The following is a 21,389-nucleotide window of genomic DNA, read 5'->3' as shown; positions in this document are numbered from 1 at the left end:
AAAAAGAAACTTCTGTAACTAAGGTTGAGAGTAGTACCAATCTAGGCATAAACACAAACATTTAGAAGGCAATTTGACAACCTGTCTATTTAGCATAACATAGTACTGGGTTCCCTCCAAGGGCCTATGACCTCCTTAGCTTTTGACCAGAATACACAGTTCCAGGTATGAATTATTTCCTCAAAGCTAATCAGAAAGTAGTTGGTTACTCCATAACAGTCATGCCGCTATTACACCAGTGGATATATCTTGCCTGACAGGTCAGTTACGGAACACACAATGTCCACAGCTGGGTAAGATTGTTGATGACTTTTCTTCCCCAGCAGCCTACACAGTACCTGCCGGCACTATGAAAGCTAGCTAGCAGGAGGAAGCTTCCAGCTGAATTACAGCTGGATTTCTCTGTCCTGCAACAGACACATGCGGTGTCTTCAGCAACAGAGACTCAACATCTAGTTCTTATGTGTGACTGAGGTGGTTTAAATGTTGAATGTCCCCCATAGCTAGCTGTGTTTGTGATGAAGCCTCCTGTTCCACCAGTCCCAGCTAATGAAGCCTTTGGAAGGTGGAGGCATGCTTGCTGGAGGAGGTGTCAGTGGGGGTGGGCCTTCAGTTCACTAGTCCAGCCCCACTGGGTGGTCCTACTCACTCTGGCTGCCTTCTCATTTTTTGTTTTTTAAATTTACTCTTGCTCATTTTTATTTATTTATTTGAGAGCGACAGACAGAGAGAGAGAAAGAGAGCGAGAGAGAGGGAGAATGAGTGCACCAGGGCCTCCAGCCACTGCAAACAAACTCCAGACACGTGCGCCAACTTGTACATCTGCCTTATGTGGGTCCTGGGGAACTGAGCCTTGAACCAGGGTCCTTAGGCTTCACAGGCAAGCACTTAACCACTAAGCCATATTTCCAGCCTCTGCTTTCCTCTTCTTTTTTTTTTAATTAATTATTTATTTATTTGAGAGCTACAGACACAGAGAGAAAGACAGATAGAGGGAGAGAGAGAGAATGGGTGCACCAGGGCTTCCAGCCTCTGCAAACGAACTCCAGACGTGTGCGTCCCCTTGTGCATCTGGCTAACATGGGACCTGGGGAACCAAGCCTCAAACCAAGGTCCTTAGGCTTCACAGGCAAGCGCTTAGCCGCTAAGCCATCTCTCCAGCCCCTGCTTTCTCCTTCTTGATGGGACAAGGTATAATGCCAGTCTGCCTGCTCCTGCTATGTATTCCCTGCCATGATGAAACTTCTCTTTGAAACTGTAAGCTGAAATAAACCCTTTCCTTTCATAAGCTATTTCTGATTGGGTATCTTGTTCAGCCACAAGAAAGTGCTACAGTAACCAAGAACGGTGGCAATAGCTTATATTGTTCTACGGACCTCTATAGCCTCCCTGGCCAACAAGTCATTGGGAGTACCTCACCCTTGGCACTGAGATTCAAATACTAATTTGTAAAATAACCTCCTACCACAATAGAACCCAAAGGTATACTAATTTTATACTTACATGCTGAGGATTGATGGTAGGAAAATACTTGAAAATTAGCAGCAAAGTCTTCTTCAACCTGCTGGGTACCAAGATAAGAGTTTGTAAAGCAGGGAATTTGATCCCCCAAGAACTTCCTGAGAGGCTGTTGCCCAAGGGACGTTGCCCCAGGCTCTTCTTGCCAGCCTCCACGTGTGGATTCCTGTCCTGGAAGCTCCTCTGAGCAGCAGTGCAGGTGAGAGATCCACCAGGAGCCCAAGCGCGTCCTCCCACACAGCTGAGGACAGCAAGCAGAACTCTGCACTGAACGTAAAGGTTAGTACATCAATCACGGGGGAACGTCAGGCAGCTTTTAACAGTGATTGAGGTGTAATTTGGGGCTGGGGCCACGCACAGCCACTCACCCACACAGATCTGTGGCAGGCTGCAGAAGAAATTGTCACTTGTTTGTTTATGTGTCCATAATCACATCAAGCTAGGTAGTCCTCTGCTCCGGACAGAGCCCATCTATGTACTCTCTGGGATAGATTCACGGAGGGCCTGCTAGGTCTGGATTCTGCTGTCATTGACAGATGATGAGGACTCACCATAAATACAGCATCTGGCTCCGGGAGATTGCTCTGTTTCTCTGGACGTGAAGTAGACCCAGAAGCTCAATTCTTCAAGGCACGGTGCACAGAGCAGCAGTGTTTCGAGGTTGGGCTTTGGGATGTAAGCAGATAATGAGGGCTTTGACCTCATTGGTGGACCAGTTCTTTGGTGGTTGATAATCTGATGGGCTACTGGGAGGCCAATGGAAACGTTTGGGTTGGAGCCAGGAGTGGTGGCCCATAGCTATTATGCCAGCACTTGGGATTCTGAGGCAAGAAAATTGCCCGTGATGTTCAGGTCATACAACAATACTGTCATATTATCTCTTATCGTATCTAATTGTATTAATTTCCTGTTGTGGGGTTGCTGGGAAGGCTTCTTTTCCAAGTTGGTCTGCTTTGTTCATTTAATGGAGTTTACTAATTTTATTCTCTTTGTTTGTTTGTTTGCTGTGCTAGGAATGAAACCCAGGGCCTTGTTGTGATGGTACCTTTTTAATTTCTAATTTTATTAATTTTTGTCTCTTCTCTCTTTTGGTCAGATTTGCTGAGGGTTTATCAATCTTATTTATCCTTTCAAAGAACCAACTCTTTATTTCATTGATTCTCTGGATTGTTTGTTTGGTTTCTATTTCATTGATTTCTGCCCTAATCTTCACTGTTTCTTCTCATCTACTGATTTTTGGTTTGCCTTGTTCTTTTTTTTTCCAAGGCTTTAAGGTGGATCATTAAGTTATTTACTTGAACCTTTCTAATTTCTTAATATAGGCACTTAAAGCTATAAATTTCCCTCTTAGGACTGCCTTCAGTGTGTCCCAAAGGTTTTGGTATGCTGTGTTCTCATTATTATTTGATTCTATGAATTTTTTAACTTCCTTCTTGATTTCTTCGTTGACCCATTCATCATTTAGTAGTGTATTATTCAGTTTCCATGATTTTGTGTATGCTCTATAGCTTTTCTTGCTGGTGATCTGTGGTTCAATCCCATTGTAGTCAGATAGAGTACAAGGAATGTTTTCATTTTCCTGTATTTATTAAGATTTGCTTTGTGTCCTAATATATGGTCTATTTTAGAGAATGTTCCATGTGCTGCTGAAAAGAATGTGTTTTCTGCAGCATTTGGATGAAATGCTCTGTATATACCTATTAGGTACATTTGTTCTTTGGTCTCATTTAATCCAGATGCATCTCAGTTTATTGCCACAATGACCTGCCAATTTATGAGAGTGGGGTGTTGAAGTCACCCACTACAACTGTGTCTGGTGTTATCTGTTACCTTAGTTCTGATAGTGTTTGTTTGATGAGTTAGGAGCCCCCATCTTGGCTGCATATATGTTTAGGATTATAATGTCCTCCTGTTGGAGTGTTCCTTTAATCAATATGAAGTGACCTGCCTTATCTTTCCTAGCTACTGTTGGTATGAAGTCTACCCTGTCAGATATTAGGATAGCAACCTCTGCTTGTTTTCTAGGCCCATTTGCTTGAAACACTTTTCCAGCCTTTCACCCTAAGATAGTGTCCATCTTTTGTGGAATGGTAAGTTTCTTGGAGGCAACAAATTGAAGGATCCTGCTTTTTAACCCAGTCTGCAAACCTGTGTCTTTTGGTTAGGGCATTGAGGCCGTTGATATTAAGAGTTATTATTGAAAGGTGTGTATTTATTTTTGCCATTTTTCTTTTTTTTTTTTGTAGTTCTTTCAATTTTATCTTTGCTATCTTGTATTAACTACTGTTTGAGTATGGCTAGTTTTTTCCAGGTTTTTTGTGTGTGTGCTTTTCTTTCTCTTCAGCATGGAGGATCCTCTCAAGTATTTTCTGTAGAGCTGGTTTTGTATTCATGTAATCCTTTCGCCTGCTTTTGTTATGGAATGTCCTTATTTCTCCGTCTATTTGAATGGATAGCTTTGCAGGATAAAGTAATCTTGGTTGACAATTATTATCTTTCTTCCAAACCCTTCTGGCTTTTATAGTTTGTGTTGAGTTGTGCTATTACCTGATTGGCTTGCCTTCTTGTGTGATTTGATTTTTCTCTCTGCTTTCAATATATTTTCTTGGGTTTGTGTGTTTTGTAGTTTAATTACAATATGATGGTGAGGGGCTCTTTCCTTATTCTGTCTGTCTTTCCTGTATCTGTATTGGCATCACTTTCCCTCCTTGGGGGAAGATTTCTTCTGATTTTGTTGAAAATACCTGTTAATGCCTTTGGAGTGAATTTCTTCTCCTTCTACTATGGCCCAAATTCTTATGTTCGATCTCCTCATAGTGTCCCAAATGTCTTGGCATTCCCATTCATGCCTTCCTATTATTTTGTCTTTCTCTTTGTTGAACTGTATTAGATCTGCCACCTGGTCTTCTAGTTTAGATATGTTGTCCTCTCCTTGATCCATTGTACTGGTGAGACTTTCTACAGAGTGTTCTATTTGACTCACTCTGTTTTTCAGTTCTGGTTGGTATTTTCTCATTATTTCTACTTCCTTACTCATGTCTTGTATTCATCTCCTTATTTCCTAAAGTTTGTTTCCTGTGTTCTCCTGGAATTTCTTCAGGAGTTTTTCTTCTTTGATTCCTTTAATTTCTTCTTTGATTCTTTTGAACATAGGTATAATTATTTGTTTGAAATCTTTGTCAGGCATTTCCTCTAAAACAGTCTCACTGGGAGTCATTTCTGATGGATTTATAATTTTTGGTAGGATTGTATGTCTTGATTATTTGTATTTCTTATATTACAATGTAGAGGTGTTTGCATCTGGAGTTAATTTGATGCTTGGGTTTTGTAATTATCTGCACTGTTCTTAGCCATGTAAATCTGACCTTATATAGGAGTTTAAGGTGCCAGGCGTAGCTCTTATATACTCCAAGAGAAACAGCAGAAGTGACCCTAGGTGTTGAGTTTGCCTGCTATTCAAGTTTGTAGTAGACGGGGCGAAGCAAATTATTGGAAAATTCTAAAATTCAATTGAGCATTATATACATTCCATCAAAACCTGCACAGAGTATTTATACAAGCATGGGGATTAAAACAAACAGACAACCTAATAAAGCCAAAGTCCCTAAGGGTTTGTGCTGCCCCACACCCTTAATCCTGCCAACTAGGAGGTTGAGACTTCTCATCTGAAATGGAGTCCAAGTCAGCCTGGGGCCAGTCAGACCCTGCCCCCAATAATGACAGAAGAAAAAGACCAAGGTACCAAAAATTAGGAAACACCAAAGGCAACAATAGTCAACATCAACATACAGCTTATTTGAGAAGGGTAAAGCCACCCAAGAGTATACATTCAAATGCAATAATAACCTTTCCTGACATGGAAAGGGAGATTATCTCTTCCAGTGCAGGCCTATGTATCTGGCTCTGTATAAATAGGCCCTGTTACCTTTTGGGATGGCTTCTCATTCAGCTGTGCTGAGCGCCCACCTCGGTCTCTCTCGGTGCCCGGAGGCCGTGGTGAATGAGTTCTCCAGACGTTCCTGGCCCGGATGGTTGGGGGATGGGAGGCTATTCAGGGTGCCTGGAGGCCTACCAGATCTGCTCAACTGGTCCCATTTGTGTCTCCTTCAGCAGCTGCTCAGCCGGTGTCTGCTAGTCTTCCCCCTTTGGGTTTCCGGACTTGGGGATGAGGCTGATGTTCATGGAAATCCCTTCATCTTGTTTCTGCTCCTGCAGCTCTGAGTTGTGGTCAGCTGCGCAGATTGGGGCCACAGGCCTCAGCGGTATTATGGCCAGTTTTCTCCTTTCTGGACTATCTTGGTATCTCCTGCTTCTCTGTTGTGGTTGGTAATAACTTATATCCTTTAGTTCTCAGTAAAAGGGTATACTTTGCTGTGTTTCTGGTTATAAACCTGCCTAGGCTGCTTTGGTGTGGCTAGTATGCTTCCATCTTAACCGGAAGTTCCCTAAACTCTGTCCTCCGTCCTCTCCTTGATCTGTTTTTTTTTGTTTGTTTGTTTCTTTTTTTTTTTTTTGTTTTTTGAGGTAGGGTTTCACTCTAGCTCAGGCTGACCTGGAATTCACTATGGAGTCTCAGGGTGGCCTCGAACTCATGGCGATCCTCCTACCTCTGCCTCCCGAGTGCTAGGATTAAAGGCGTGCGCCACCACACCCGGCTCCCTTGATCTGTTTTATAGGTGAGACTTTCTGCAGAGTTATTGATTTAACTTCCTGTGGTCTTCATGTCTAGTATTTCAGGTTGGTATTTCTTCATCATTTCTATTTTCTTATTCATATCTTATATAGACCTCTTTATTTTGTTAAGTTGATTTCTTGTGTTTTCATGGGATTTGGGGGGGGAGTGAGTTTATTTTCTTCTTTGAAACCTTTGATTCCTTTGGGCACATGCAAAATTATTCTTTTGAATTCTATGTCTGGCATTTCATCTAATTCAGTCTCACTGGAAGTCATTACTGCTGGATTTATAACTCTTGGAGAATTTATCTTGACCAGATTTTTTTTTTTTTTTTGCATTTCTTATATTATTGTGTAGAGGATTTTGCATCTTGAGTTATTTCAATGCTTTGTTTTCTGGTTATGAGCTGTATTCTTAGACATGTAGATCAGAAGTTATGTCTTCAGGGTAGAAGTTCAGGTGGCCAGATGCGGCCTCTGCATTACTCCCAAAGTAGTGGTGGTAGTAACTCACGCTGATGAACACGCCCACTGTGCTAGTGAATTCATGACAGTGGTCTTTTCTGCTTCAACAATTGTTGTTGGGTAAACAAACCAGGCTTGTGGAATGGGGCTCGTGTCTTAGTTCCTTAGAATGAGGAGCAGTGCAGAGTGAGTCAGTGTGAAGACTAGTCTCTACTTTGAAAAAGATAGAGGTGGCACAAGTGTCTGGGAGAGAAGAGTTGGGGTGCCGTTAGTTTCCACAGATTTCAGAGGTTGTTGAGGCTGTGCAATGTGGTGCTTATGGGAAATAAAGCAGAGAGGATAAAGTGGAGAGAATCTGGAAAAGATACTGGAAATAGAGGAAAGTAAACTCGCTGTGCTTAGGAAGAGTAGTAGAAAGATTCCAATAGTGGGCTAAGATACAAAACAAACCTAACGTCCAGTTGAGCAATATGCAAAGGCAAACAAAACTAACATAGCATATTTATGCATGAATGGGAATTAAAGCAAGCAAGCAAACTAACAAAACCAAAGGCCCTACGCTGGGTGTCTGTGGCGGCTCATGCCCTTGATCCCATCAGTTCTAAGACTGAGATTCCTGGGCTGCGGGAGGAGCCATGTCAGCCTGGGCTAGAATAACACCCTGCCTCAAGAGAAGAAAGAAGAAAGCCAAAAACAAAAGCACTATAAACTAAGAACTACCAAAAGTACAAAAGTTAACCCCAACACACAATTTATTGAGAAATAGCAAAGTAGACTAAAGGTGCATCAATCAGATATAACACGGCAGGATTTTCATCTTAGTGGGATAGGTTCTGAACTCTTTCCCTCCCTGGGATTCTTTTTTTTTTTTTTTTTTTTTTTTTTTTTTTTAGCAACTTGCCCTGATATGGAAGGTGCAATTAGCACTTCCGGCATAGGCCTACAGACCTGGCTTTGGGGCAATTACTGCCCCAGTGTTATTAAAGTAGCCCTGTTACCTTTTGCGGTGGCTTCTGGTGTCACCTACGTTGAGTGCAGAACTGTTTCCATCCGCTGTGGGCTGCGCTTGGCTGTTAGGTCAGCCTGCTCTTCAGTGCGGGAGAAGAGTGGCGGTGATCCCTGGAGCCTGAGGCTTCTCGGTGGCTCTCAGTACTGGTGGTTGGGAGAGGGGAGGCTTTAGAAAGTTGTCTGAAAGTTGTTCTGGAGCTGGTCCCTGTTATCTTCCTTCAGGATTTTTGATTTTGCAAGGCTAGTGTGAGTAGAGAATTCCTTCCCTCACTCCCCCACTGCTTCTCTGATGAGGTCTCACCCGAGTTAATAATTTTCAGCAGAAAAGAAAATTGCACATTATCTTTCCTCTTTTTATCCCCAGGTTTCTTTGGCAGAGCTGCTATTCCACCATCTTTTTTTTTTTAATAATGTTTCACTTTTATTTATTTGAGAGAGAGAAAGAGAATAGGCATGCCAGAGCCTCCAGGTGCTGCAAGTGGACTCCAGACACATGCACCACCTTGTGCATCTCGCTCACGTGGGTCCTGGGGAACCGAACCTGGGTCCTTTGGCTTTGCAGGCAAGAGCCTTAACCGCTAAGTCATCCCTCCAGCCATGTATTCCACCATCTTAATCAGAAGTCCCATGCCTGACTTTTAAAAATATATTTTATTTTTATTTATTTATTTATTTGACAGAGAAAGAAGGGGAGAGAGAGAGAATGGGCACACCAGGGCTTCCAGCCACTATAAACAAACTCCAGACGCATGCGCCCCCTTGTTCATCTAGCTAACGTGGATCCTAGGGAATCGAACCTGGGTCCTTTGGCTTTGTAGGCAAACACCTTAACCACTAAGCCATCCCTCCAGCCCCCATGCCTGGGTTTTTACATGGGAATCCAAACTTAGGTTTTCATGCTTGTGCTTACCAAACGAACCATCTTTCCAGCCCCCTACTTGAGTTTCTTGAAGACTTAATGTTGCCACAACAGATATTTTTGCATATTATAAATTTCTTCCTCATTGTTTGGAGAATTCACTGTCAGCTGTGTTATCTGTGAATCCAAGAGCTCTCAGCTGATGATGTGTTTTCAGGTAGTTGTTCCTACCAGAAGCTCTTGTGCTTTCAATAGCTGACCCCATCTTTTGGTCTGGAGTTCTCAGACTATGTGTGCATATTTTCTGCCAAATCCCATGAGGCTATTCCTTATTTAACACAATTCCTAGCAGAACTGGTTTTGTAAGGCACACCTGGAGGGTCTGGGCTTGCAGAGGGGTCAGAGGCCAGCCCAAGTGTGAGGCCCAGTCTTTGTCCCTCATCTCCGCTCCACAGATGGAGAGGCCAGCTAGCTGGTCACTTACGGGCCTTCTGTGGTGGCTTTCGATTCTGTTTAGAATTCTTCTTAGTATCTCAAAACTGTGTTCTGTGTTTGAAAGTTGTCTTCTATGACTTCCTGAGACTTCTAAGTATGCTGTTGCTGAAAGCAAGCATCCCATTCCACAGGTGATCACATGGAGGCCTCCTGCCTTCCTCAGGAACGCAGGACTTATAAACACAAAGCCCTTAACAGGACCTTGAATTGCAGATAACTGCAGAGATGCTCAGAAATCAAGACAGAAGGCCAGTGCGGATAGTCAAGGGTTCATGTGCACGCCGTCATCTCCTAGCGCCTAACTCTCAAAGGACAACCAATCAGAACCCCGTCTACGAAACCAGTCTACGAAGATGCATGATCCTGGATGCCCTCCGCGCAGCTGCCTGTGCTCCTCCGCTACATTCCTGATGCTCCGAGAGCTCATCGTTGGTGCCTGATTCAGTCTGATTCTGGCCAGACTCCGCAGGAGAGGCTGCTGAGGGCAGACCCTCACTCCAGGGTTAGCATGCGACACTTCTTTTTTATTCTAAAATATAACACACTGGACGAGGGATGAAGCTCGGTGGTAGATGCTTGCGTAGCAGGCGCAAGGTCCTGGGCTCCAACCTCAGTACAGCCAAAAAGCATAAAGTGCGACGCATTTGTCTTAAACTTTTTATGTGTGTGACGCGCTGGTAAAGAATGCATGGCGCTGGGGGGCTGCGGCCGGCCCAGAAGCTGATCTCGGCCCTCAGCCCGTCGGACGCGCGTGCTGGCACCGTGGCTCTTCTCCCTCGGACTCGCCACCTCTAAGGTGGTCGCGGGCCCCCTCTTCCTTTCCCCATCCCTCCCCCACCCCCATCCCCGTCCCCCCCCAGGGAGCCCCCGCCTTCCTTCCCACCATGGCTCTGAAGAGAATCCATAGGAATGGAACGACCTGGCACGGGATCCCCAGCACAGTGCTCAGCAGGTCCTGCTGGAGATGATCTGTTTCAGTGCAAGCTCCAATAACGGGGCCAAATGACAGTCCCTACCAGGGTGGAGTATTTTTCTTGACAATTCATTTCCCAACAGATTACCCCTTCAAACCACCTGAGGTTGCATTTACAACAAGAATTTATCATCCAAATATTAACAGTAATGGCAGCATTTGTCTTGATATTCTATGGTCACAGTGGTCTCCAGCACTATTTCAAAAGTACTTTTGTCCATCTGTTCTGTTGTGTGATCCCCATCCAGATGATCCTTTAGTGCCTGAGATTGCTCGGATCTACAAAACAGATAGAGAAAAGCACAACAGAATAGCTCGGGAATGGACTCAGAAGTATGCGATGCAATTAAAGAAATTATTGGATTACCTCTACAAATAAGGATAGGGGAACTCTAAAAGACAAAGTCCCTTTGATTTCCATTTGACTGCTTTCTGTGAGCCCACGCCCCGTCTTCCCCTGTGCACATGTTTACCTGATACAGCAGTGCTGCGTGTTTATATACTTGGAACAGTAAACTAGAAGTCCTGTACCTCTGCACCAACATTGCCTCCTAGCAGAGAAGTGTGTGTGTGAGAAGCCAGTTCTGCACGCGTAACCTAGTTGTGAGACTAACAGCTTTCCTTATTGACTTAAATTTGGATAACAGCCAGGTGTAAGGGGTGGTGGGTCCATGCTATGTGCTTGGTTGGTAAAAAGGTCCACTGACCTGTAGGAGATTTTATTTAAGTGGATTACATCTAATCTCAAAACAATTATAAAAAAAGCAAGGTTGAAGAACATGAAGCTATTTCTGTATCCATTTCATCCCGAAGGACCTACAACTTAGATGAAAGTTATGACCAACTAGAGTAAACTCTACCCACATCCTGTATTTTATAATCTTACGTTTAACTGGTCAACATTTAAGTGAATTGGAGCTATTAGTATATAAAAGTGAGATGGGCCTTGCTCCCAACTCTGTTACTCCTTCCCATCCCTTCAACTCCTTTAAGCTTTTTTCTCTCCATAACTTTTTGGTTTGTATGTGGTTTCTCAGTTAATACATAGCTAATAGCTCTTAGTTTTCTTATGTTTTTAACTGCTTTAGGTCTGTTTGGATGTAAGGGTGAAAGTTCATTTGATACTTGTGCATATTTAAAGACCCAGTTGCTCCTTTGGGGCTTGTGCATTCAAGAATGATTAATCTGTGGAATAAACTGATTACTACAGTCATTATATTCAATTTTGCTTGAGTAGGTTTTTTTGATTTTAAGATTTTTGTCTAGCTGAGATTAGTGGTGGATTTTTCTACACCCTTGAAATGTTTTTGTTTACATTGGTTGCATTCTAAAATCATGAAACAATTTCAGTTTATAGTTTTAAAAAAAAAGGTATCGTAAAGGTCATTTAATCGAACAAGGTAGAGGCACAAGCTGTTAAAGACATGTTCATGAAACTTATGTGCACCATTCCAGGAACATGACTGTTAAACTAAATAAATTTGCTTTGTTATGAAACTAAACTGCATTTCACCAAAACCTTGTGGCATACCCTTGGTACTTAGAACATATAAAATCAAAGGCAAGTCAAGCTCTGTGTTTGTACTGAAAGAGTAACATTGACCAAACCTGAGAAACATGAGCACAATCTTGTATTGGAAAGTCTACATAGTTACTTTGCACTAACATTCAAGATGTTCATCCAATTTTAAATTGTACTGTATGTGGCTTTTTGAAGTCTTCACTTTATTCAAGTAAAATGTAGTTCAAACTTGTAAAGAAAAAAAAAAAAGAATATGTGGTGTTGCTGGGTGTGGTGGCATAAGACTTCAGTCCCAGCACTTGGGAGGCAGAGGTAAGAGATTGAGGCCAGCCTGAGACTACATACTGAATTCCAGGCCACCTTGGGTTAGAGCTACACCCTACCTCAAAAAAACAACAAAAATGTGGTGCAGTGTATCATATGTGATATATGCATGTGTGTGTACAGATGTGTGTACCATATATGCACATACATCATACACATATATGCATGTGTGTGTACAGATGCATGCACCATACACATCATGCAGATACATGCACATGTGTGGACAGATGCATGCACCATACACATCACGCAGATGCATGCACATGTGTGGACAGATGTGTGCACCATACACATCACGCAGAGGCCAGAAACTTTGACTTCCATTCTCTATTGTCCATCCACATACTTCCTTTAGAAGGGGTCTCTTCCTCAATGAGGAGCTTCATTTTCTGTCAGTTAGCCCTAGCAACTGTCTGGTTTCCACCCCCAACAGATTGGGGTTACAGATGTGAGTGGCCACAGCCAGCTTTTGACCTGGGTTCTGGGAAGTCAATTTGGTAGTCTCAGTATCTTCTAGGCCCTCATACTTATAAGAGGTATTTCCTCAGCCCATAACTTTTTTTAAATTTGTGTGTGTGTGTCTGTGTGTGTGTGTATTTCTGTTGTGGGCACATGTGTATTTGTTGTTGCGTTGCTGTAAAAACTAGAGAAAAAGTAAAGGTGTCATCCTCAGGAATGCCCCTTCACCTTTCTTTGAGACAGGGTCTTTCATTTTAGCCTAGAGCTCACCAATAAAGCTACGCTAACTAGTCAGTGAACCCCAGGGATGCTCCCTGGAATTTAGGAGGGAACCCAGTTTGGCTAGAATCAGACTAGAAGCTTCAAGGCCAGAGTCCCACCTCACTACACACAAACACACACACAAACACACACACCTGCCTCCAAACACACTCTCCAGTAAAGAGAGAGAATGAAGGCCCGACTGGGCCTGGGGGTGGATAGACCCAAGGCCCCAGAACGGGGTGGTGGGGGAGATGGTGCTGTTTGGTCTACTGGGGAATTCCACTGCTCCAAGCCTGACAATGGGGCAGGGATTAAATAATGGAAGGAGGCTAACCAAGACGAAAGCCTGCCTGAGGGTTCATGCAAGGCCTCTGAGCTTAACATGGGTGGGGTACTTGGGCCAGGTATGAAGGGTTATCACACTAAAATTGTTTCTGGCGCTATGCTAATGCCAGGAGTTCCAGCCTTTGTTCTTCCATGAATTTTGGCTCTGAGAGAAATGTTGCATCTATTTCAAAGTTTATTTTGCCACCTTTGCTCGCGCAAGCTGACAATGAGGGCACTGGGGGAAGAGCCAGGCTGTAGTGCGATCTCACTGGGGCCTCAGGCTGTCCCCGTGTGCTCCCCAGTGGCAGTATATCAGGAGAAGTTAAGACACCAGGTCTGATCCCAGGTGGGCACCAGAGGCCAAAGCGGGCTGAGTCACTCTCCTGTTGGCATCTCTCCAGAGTCCCAGCTGGTACTGTGGCTGCCGCTTTGCCCTCTCTACCCCTCCCTCTTCCATTAGTGGGCGCCAGAGCTCACAGGCCTAGAGCCTGTCCCTAGGAATGTCCCTTATGGCTCTTGTTGCTTCCATGCCTTGCAGAGCCAGGGGCTGCGGGCCCCGGGGAATTTCAGGGTCCTGCCCAGGATGATGACAAGTCCCAAGTGCTGGCGGCAGACGGGGACTTCTTACAGGAAATTTGCAGTTTCTGTTTTAAGGTTTGCTTTAGCTCTCTATGGTCCTATGGAACTACTAGCAGAAAACAGCCTAAAGATTTATGCTTTAGCCGGGCGTGGTGGCGCACACTTTTAATCCCAGCACTCGGGAGGCAGAGGTAGGAGGATCACCGAGAGTTCAAGGCCATCCTGAGACTACATAGTGAATTCCAGGTCAGCCTGGACCATAGTGAGACCTTACCTCGAAAAACAAAGCAAAAAACAACAACAACAACAACAAAAAAGGCCTCATGATTAGATTCAGAAGTACTCAGTACTTAGTTTGTCAGAACATTTCTGAAGTTTCTAATAATGTTCTAACTTGCTTTCATACTTTAAAAAATGTGTTTCACACCTTGTAAGGAAAGAGGTTCCAAAATCAGCAAATGATAAAATCTATATGTATATTCTGAGTAAACATTACAAGTCAAGTCTGGTCTATTCTTTTGTAAGTTATTTATTTTAAAGAACTTCTTAATGACATAAGAAAATAACTTAAGCAGTTATGTGAAAAAGTCTTGTGGTAAGGAGCATTCTGAGACATTGTGTCTTCCACAAATACTGCCGACCCATTCATAACCCCGCTGAGGAGGATCCTCAGTGGAACGGGGATAAAGAAAAAAATAGCTAGGCATGGTGGTGCACGCCTTTAATCCCAACACTCAGGAGACAGAGGTAGGAGGATTGCTGTGAGTTCAAGGCCACCCTGAGACTCCATAGTGAATTCCAGGTCAGCCTGGGCTAGAGTGAGACCCTACCTCAGAAAAAAAATAAAAGCATATAAGCTAACAAGAGAATAGGACCAACATGTGATTTGTTTATTCAGTGAAAAAATGATTTCTTGTTTTTCTAGGTAGGGTCACACTCTAGCCCAGGCTGACCTGGAATGAACTGTGTAATCTCAAGTAGTCTCAAACTTGTGGTGATCCTCCTACCTCTGCCCCCCGAACGCTGGGATTAAAGGCGTGCACCACCATGCCTAGCTAAAAACTGTTTTCTTTTATTTCTTTCTTTCTTTTTTTTTTTTTTTTTGTTGTTGTTGTTGTTTGTTTGTTTTTCCTTTCTGAGGTAGGGTCTCACTCTAGCTTAGGCTGACCTGGAATTCACTATGTAGTCTCAGGTTGGTCTTGAACTCACAGTGATCCTTCTGCTTCTGCCTCCTGAGTGCTGGGATTAAAGGTGTGTGTCACCATGCCAAGCTTAATCTGATTTTTATTTATTTGCAAGCAGAAAGAGATAGAGAGAAGAGAGGCAGACAGAGAGGATGGGCACACCAGGGCCTCCCACCACTGCAAATGAACCCCGGATGTGTGTGCCTCCTTGTGCATCTGGCTTTACATGGGTCCTGGGGAATCAAATCTGGGTCTTTTGGCTTTGCAGGCAAGCGCCTTAACTGCTAAGCCATTTCTCCAGCCCAACAATCCTTTTTTTTCCAAACATTTATCACACAACATTTAAAATTTCCTTTCCAGTTTGTTCTTTTAACAAGTTTATCTCATTATAACTATCAGCAAAAACATTAAAAACCATTTTTTAGTTCTTGAGAGATGGCTTAGCAGTTAAGGCACTTGCCTGCAAAGCCAAAGTACCTCCGTTAGATTCTTCAGTTCCCACATAAGCCAGATGGTGGCACATGCATCTGGAGTTCGTTTGCAGTGGCTGGCAGCCCTGGCACACCTGTTCTCTCTCTCTCTCTCTCTGTCTCTCTCTCCCTCCCTCCCTGTTTCCCTCTCTCAAATTAATAAATATTTTTTTAAAAAAAAAGGATTGTTGGGGGTCCTGGAGATATAGCTTAGTGGTTAAGGTGCTTGCCTGCAAAGTCAAAGGACCCAGGTTCCATTCCCCAGGAACCACATGAGCCAGATGCACAAGGTGGCACATGCATCTGGAGTTTGTTTTCAGTGGCTGAAGACCCTGGTGTGCCCATTCTCTCCCTCTCCCTCTCTCCTCTGTTTCTCTCTCTCTCTCCCTCACTCTTTCTCTTAAATAAATGAAAGAAAATAAATAATTTTTAAAAGGATCAATGGGCTGGAGAGATGGCTGAGCAGTTAAGGCACTTGCTTGTGAAACCTAAGGACCCAGATTCAATTCCCTAGTACCCACATAAGCCAGATGCACAAAGTGGCACATGTAGCTGGAGTTGTTTGCAGTAGCTGGAAGCCCTAGCATACCAATTCTCCCCATCTCTCTCTCTCTCTCTCTTCCTCCCTTCCTTCCTCTCTCTTTCTCTCAAATAAATAAAATATGAAAAAAGGATTGTTACAGAGTGGTTATCTAGATTGTAAGGTAAATGTATGTGGGTAAAAAGTATAAGTGTAAAGACATATATAGATATGATATACAAGAAAGAACAAATTTAAACAGCAACAAGACTTTAAAATCTATATATAAATCTGTATTTTCTGTCCTGCTGTTTGTCACCTGGAGACACTTTTGTCAGATAAGACTTTTACTAGACAAACAGAAAAAACAAGTCTTAAAGTACTTGATCAGATTACAGACTCCTTGGAGTATAGAAGGTGGTCACTGGATTTGCCTGGGGCTTGTATCAGACTAAGAGTGGATGATCCCGGCTGGTTACAGAGTGTCATGGCACTCAGGCTGTGACTTTGTGTCACCACGTTTTACAATAGCAGTATCAAGGCTAAATTAAAACTTCAATTCACCGATGTTAATCTGTTCATGGTAATGGTTGTAAATGACAACCTTAGAGTGCTTAACCAAGTTAGCATGTTCCTCTCTCAACCTTTTAATTACTAGAAAAACTGATTAAGATTTGCTCATTGGTATTGAATTTTCTGTTATAAGTTTATTATATCTAAAGACAATGTGACTTTAGGATGGTTCCTGTCTTGCTCATGCTGGTTCTGCTGCGTGATTGTCACTGAGGTCATCATCTAAGTCTTATAAAAAGTGACATAGCTGGCTATGGTGAGACCCCACCTGGGAAAAAAAAAAAAAAAAGATTTAGTCATTGTGACTTCATTCTTAGAGGAACTGAGGACACTCCCCATGTCCTAGGAAAACCTGTTATATCCAAATAATGTTGGTATAGTTTGCCTAAGCATCTGTCTTACATGGGTCCTGGAGAGTCGAACTGGGGTCCTTTGGCTTTGCAGGCAAATGCCTTAATCACTAAGCCGTCTCTCCAGCCCTACATTTATACTTTCTTATCACTGGTTGATTGCTAAGGAATTTTCTGCTTGTGCCGCAAAATCATGTAATCTTAGAAACTTCTAACCCACCAACAGCATAAAGATTTCGAGACGATGTCAGGCTGCCTGCCATCCTGTCTATGAAACCTCTGAGCCATCAGAGCTCAGGGCTCGGGCTCCGGCGGTCGTTCCCTGAGCCCACGTGCACATGAATAGATTTTCTGAGCCTCCATTCTTTCTCTGGCGCCATCTCTGAGCGGCTTATTTTCCCAAAGCAGCCCCGCCCTGCTTCCAGCCTGAGCTTCCTACTTCCCGATCTGTTGAGATGCTAGGAGCCATCCTGCCAACTCCTACCGCAGAGAGGAGCCCTTTACCAGCCGTTCCATCCTCACTCTGATGAACTCGTCCTTTCAAACTGTGAGCCCAGATCAGCCTCGCCTCCTCTGTGTTACTTGCATCAGATATTTTGCTATAGGGACAAGACTAGCTAATGAAGACAAATCAACTTAAAAACAGACCACACAGCTGGGAAGGTGGCTAAGTAGTTAAAGATGCTTGCTTGCAAAGCCTGTCAGCCTGGTAAATTCCCTGTCCACACAAGTAAAGCTAGACAAGGATTCGTTTGCAACAGCAAGACACCCTGGTTTGTACACCCCCCCCACACACACACATTAAAAGTTTTTTTTTTTTAAAAAAAACAACATGCAAAGAATTCGACAACACATGGATCCAAAGAAGATATACAAATAGACAAGAAGCTCATGAAAATACACTCCCAGGACTGGGGAGAAGCTCAGTGGTAAGTGCCTGATGTGAAAGTATGAGGATCTGACTTCGAATCCCCAGCACCCACATAAAATGCCAGGCTTGGTAGCATATACAAGTGATCCCAGAGCAGAGGAGACAGAGACAGGAGAATCCTTAGGGCTTAGCTGACCAGCTAGTCTAGCTTAATATGTGTGCTGTAAGTTCAGTAGAGTTTTTGTCTCAAAACAGTAAAGTGAGCAATTAAGGAAGGCACCCAATGTTGACCTCCATATGCATGTGCACGTGTGTCCACACACGTGAACATACATGTAGGCATATTCTGTCTCTCTCTGTCTCTCTCTCTCTCTCTCCCCTCCCCCCCTTGCATTAAGAAATGCAAGTTAAAGCCACAGCGAGACATCACCTCACATTTGCTGGGATGGCTGTCATTTAAATTTTTTAAAAAAGAAAAATGCCAAGCGTTGGTAAAGATATAGAAAATTGAGAACTTCTTACATTGGTGGTCGAATATAAAGTGGAGCAGCTGCTATCTTTTAACATTTTCTGAAAAATTTCAACAGTTATCCTATGACCTAGCAATTAAACCCCAGGGATGTACCCAAAAGAATTGAAAAATGGGGGTGGGGGCAATACCATGGTTTGTTGTCTATAATTATAAAAGTTGTCATAAAAAATAAAATTCTTGGGCTGGAGAGATGGCTTAGTGGTTAAGCGCTTGCCTGTGAAACCTAGGGACCCCGGTTCGAGGCTTGATTCCCCAGGACCCACATTAGCCAGATGCACAAGGGGGCGCATGCGTCTGGAGTTTGTTTGCAGTGGCTGGAGGCCCTGGTGCACATGTGCGCCCTCTCTCTCTCTCTCTCTCTCTCTCTCTCTCTCTCTCTCTCTCTCTGCCTCTTTCTCTGTCATTCTCAAATAAATAAATAAAATAAACAAAAAAATTATAAAAAATAAAATTCTTAAAAAGAAAAAGAATTGAAAACAGGGGCTGGTGCACCAATGTTCATAGCAGCATCATAACAGCATTTGTAGAAACTGTCTAAGCATCCGTAAACAAATGAGTGAAAACACAAAGTGCTGAACTTCCACACCGTGTTATGTCACTCATTCATAAAAAGAGTGAACAATAGCATGTCGACAGGCATTACTCTAAAAGACACTCCCCTGAGTCAAAGCAGACGCAAGAGGCCACACATTGAATGACTCCATCCATATGATTCTGGACAAATCCACAGGCTCAGGGGCTGGGATGGCTGACAGCTTCTTCTTGAGGTAGTGACAGTGTTCTGGAATGAGGTAGTAATGACTGGATCACACTGGGTGTACTGAAGATGGCTAGATCATGCCCTTCAAGATGGTGTCTTTGTCTTTTCTTTTTTTGGTGTGTGGGTAGTATGTATGGTGTGGTGTGTATGGTGTATACGTGTGTGTGTGTGTGTACACTGTATGGATGTTTATACAGTCTACATAAAGATGTCCAGTGTCCAAAATGGCCTGGATATCCATGACCTCACAGTGCCTGACACTACCTACACAAGACCATCATAAGAGGAGGAAAAGAGCATGACATCAAAATAAAAGAGAGACGGATTGAGATGGGGAGAATGGAGCTTCAAAGGGGAAAGAGGGGGAGGGAGGGTATTACCATGGGATTATTTTTTATAATCATGGAAGCTGTTAATAAAAAAAATTTTGAAAAGAAAAAAAAGATGTCCAGTGTCCTTCTCTGTCGCCTTTCCACATTATTTCCCTGAGACAACCTTTCACAGACCCTGGAGCCTCCTGTTTTCCAGTTAGACGGACTGCCCCTGGAAGCCCAGCAGTCCCGCTTCCTCCCCTGCCCTCGGTGCTGGGCTATAAACACGCCCAGCCCTACGTGAGCGCTGCAGATTGAACTAACGCCCTCACGCTTCTGTGGCAAGTGCTTCTGATCACCTAGCCATTGCCCAGCCTGGAGCTGCGCCTTAATGTTTAAATGACACACCCCCCACACCCATGCCATCACCTGACTGCCACAGAAACTGACCCCATTACCTCCAAGCCCGCTTCCTTGTGCATGGAGCAGGAGCAATAACTCCTTCCTCATATGGTTGCTGTGCCACAGAGGTTGATAAGGATGGCAATGCCCCTATTTTTATGCTCAGTAACTGAGATAACGTGTGCAATGTAACACCGGGCTCAAAAACAGGGCCATTTAAAACAGTCCGCTGGCTGGGTGCCCATCACATCTGTGCTGATTCCAGCATAGGCCTGGCGATTGGCCCTGATCCTTGCTGACTCCCACTCTGGGCAAGTCACCAGCCTTGACAATGAACTCCACAGCCATGTCCGGCTTCCTCTGAGCCCTTCACCCCAGCACTCGCTCAAGGTCATGCACCTGTTATGCCCCGCCTTGCCTTCCTGCACCCCCTTTGATAAAACCCTACCTGACGGCTGTCTGGAGTAAAGTTCATCTCCACACCTCAGCCTCTGCAGGTCCTGGCATTGCTGCCTCCTCCTGTCTCCACTCAGCCTCGAGGCTCAGGACTTTTTGTTAGAGAGAGACAGAGAGAGAGAGAGAGGGAGAGAGAGAGAATTGGCACACCAGGGCCTCCAGCCCCTACAATCAAACTCCACACACGTGTCACCTTGTGCACATGCATGAACCTGGCTCCAAGGCTCGGGATTTTGGCCCTAGGACTTTGGTCCCACCCACTGTGCTCAGTGACATTTGCTATAAATCCAGGGTAGCAAACTTGTCTTTCATTTTTTTTTTTTTTTTTTTTACAAAGGGCCTAGGCTGACCCAAATCTCCTAATCTTCCTATCTCCCAAACACCGACATTATATGAGGACACTGCCATGACGAGTTTCTCACTGTTTTGAATGCTTCTATGGTATATGTGTGTTCATGTTTGTTACGTGAGTGCATCGGGGGTGTATGCAGGTGTGCGTTTAGAGGCCATGCACATGGGCTCTAGCTCTCCCTCGATCACACTCCACCTTGTTTACTGAGGCCGGGACTCTCACTGAGCCCAGAGCTCACTAACTCAGCCAGCCTAGCGAGCCAGCGTGGCCCAGAGGTCCCCTGTCTCCGCTTCTTAAGTCCCAGGACGACCGGTGTGGACAACCGGGCCTGGCTTTTTGCAAGGGTTCCGGGCACCTAAATTCAGGTTCTTGTGCTGTTCAGCAAGCATTTTACCCACTGAGCCGTTTCTCCAGCCCCAACCACACTTCCCGGGGCAGGAAACACCGTTGCCTTACCCCCAAGGTTGTTGGGACATTCGTCAAATCACACTTTTGTGTTGGTTTCCCCGTCCTCTTCCCAAGGAGAATGGGCCCCAGGGCCAGGCGTGGTCTGGTTTTCGGTGCCTCTTCCCTGGAGCTGGTGCATCACAGGTGTGTAAAAGAAAAGGGCTTCTCTTCAAGGTGAGAGGGCTCCTGAGAGTCTCACTTTCCACAACTGAGAGAACATGGGCAGGGATTTGGGGATGTACTATAACTTCCTCCAGGTGGTGACACGCCTTATCAAAGACCCCTATGCCCATTGAAACATTACACCAAGAACTTATGGGGTGCCAGCTTCTGTCCCCACCTCTAACATCTACTTCATAGCCAAAGGTAAAACTAAGAAGATGCTCAGCAGATCATGGGCACCAGGTGGCAGCAGAGTGCCAGAGATGAGCAGAGCTTCTGAGCCACTGCCAGAGAAGCACACTGGACCACGCCCATGGCACATGTCACTGCCAGACTCCAAAATGCCAGAGCCATGGTCATCATCTAGGTGACCACTCCTTTTCCAGCACACACACACGGCCCTTGTCCAGGTCACTGAGGCAGGGGGTGGCAATGGGCAAGGGAGAAGGGCCAGGCCCACAGGACTGGCTATAGGCACATTTGCTTTGTGACATGACCATTCCTTCTGTGTCATTGTGCAGAGGGTCTGGGG

General features: G+C 44.3%; 1 pseudogene; it reads left to right on the top strand.

The window, feature by feature from the left end:
* Positions 1-9,903: 9,903 nt before the first annotated feature.
* On the top strand, positions 9,904-10,371 carry LOC101616456 (annotated as a pseudogene).
* The last annotated feature ends 11,018 nt before the right edge of the window (positions 10,372-21,389 follow it).

The sequence above is a fragment of the Jaculus jaculus genome, chromosome 2 (assembly GCF_020740685.1).
Source record: "Jaculus jaculus isolate mJacJac1 chromosome 2, mJacJac1.mat.Y.cur, whole genome shotgun sequence".
Classification (NCBI taxonomy): Eukaryota; Metazoa; Chordata; class Mammalia; order Rodentia; family Dipodidae; genus Jaculus; species Jaculus jaculus.
The sequence above is the reverse complement of the archived record's forward strand: the minus strand, read 5'-3'. Positions and strand labels throughout refer to the sequence as shown.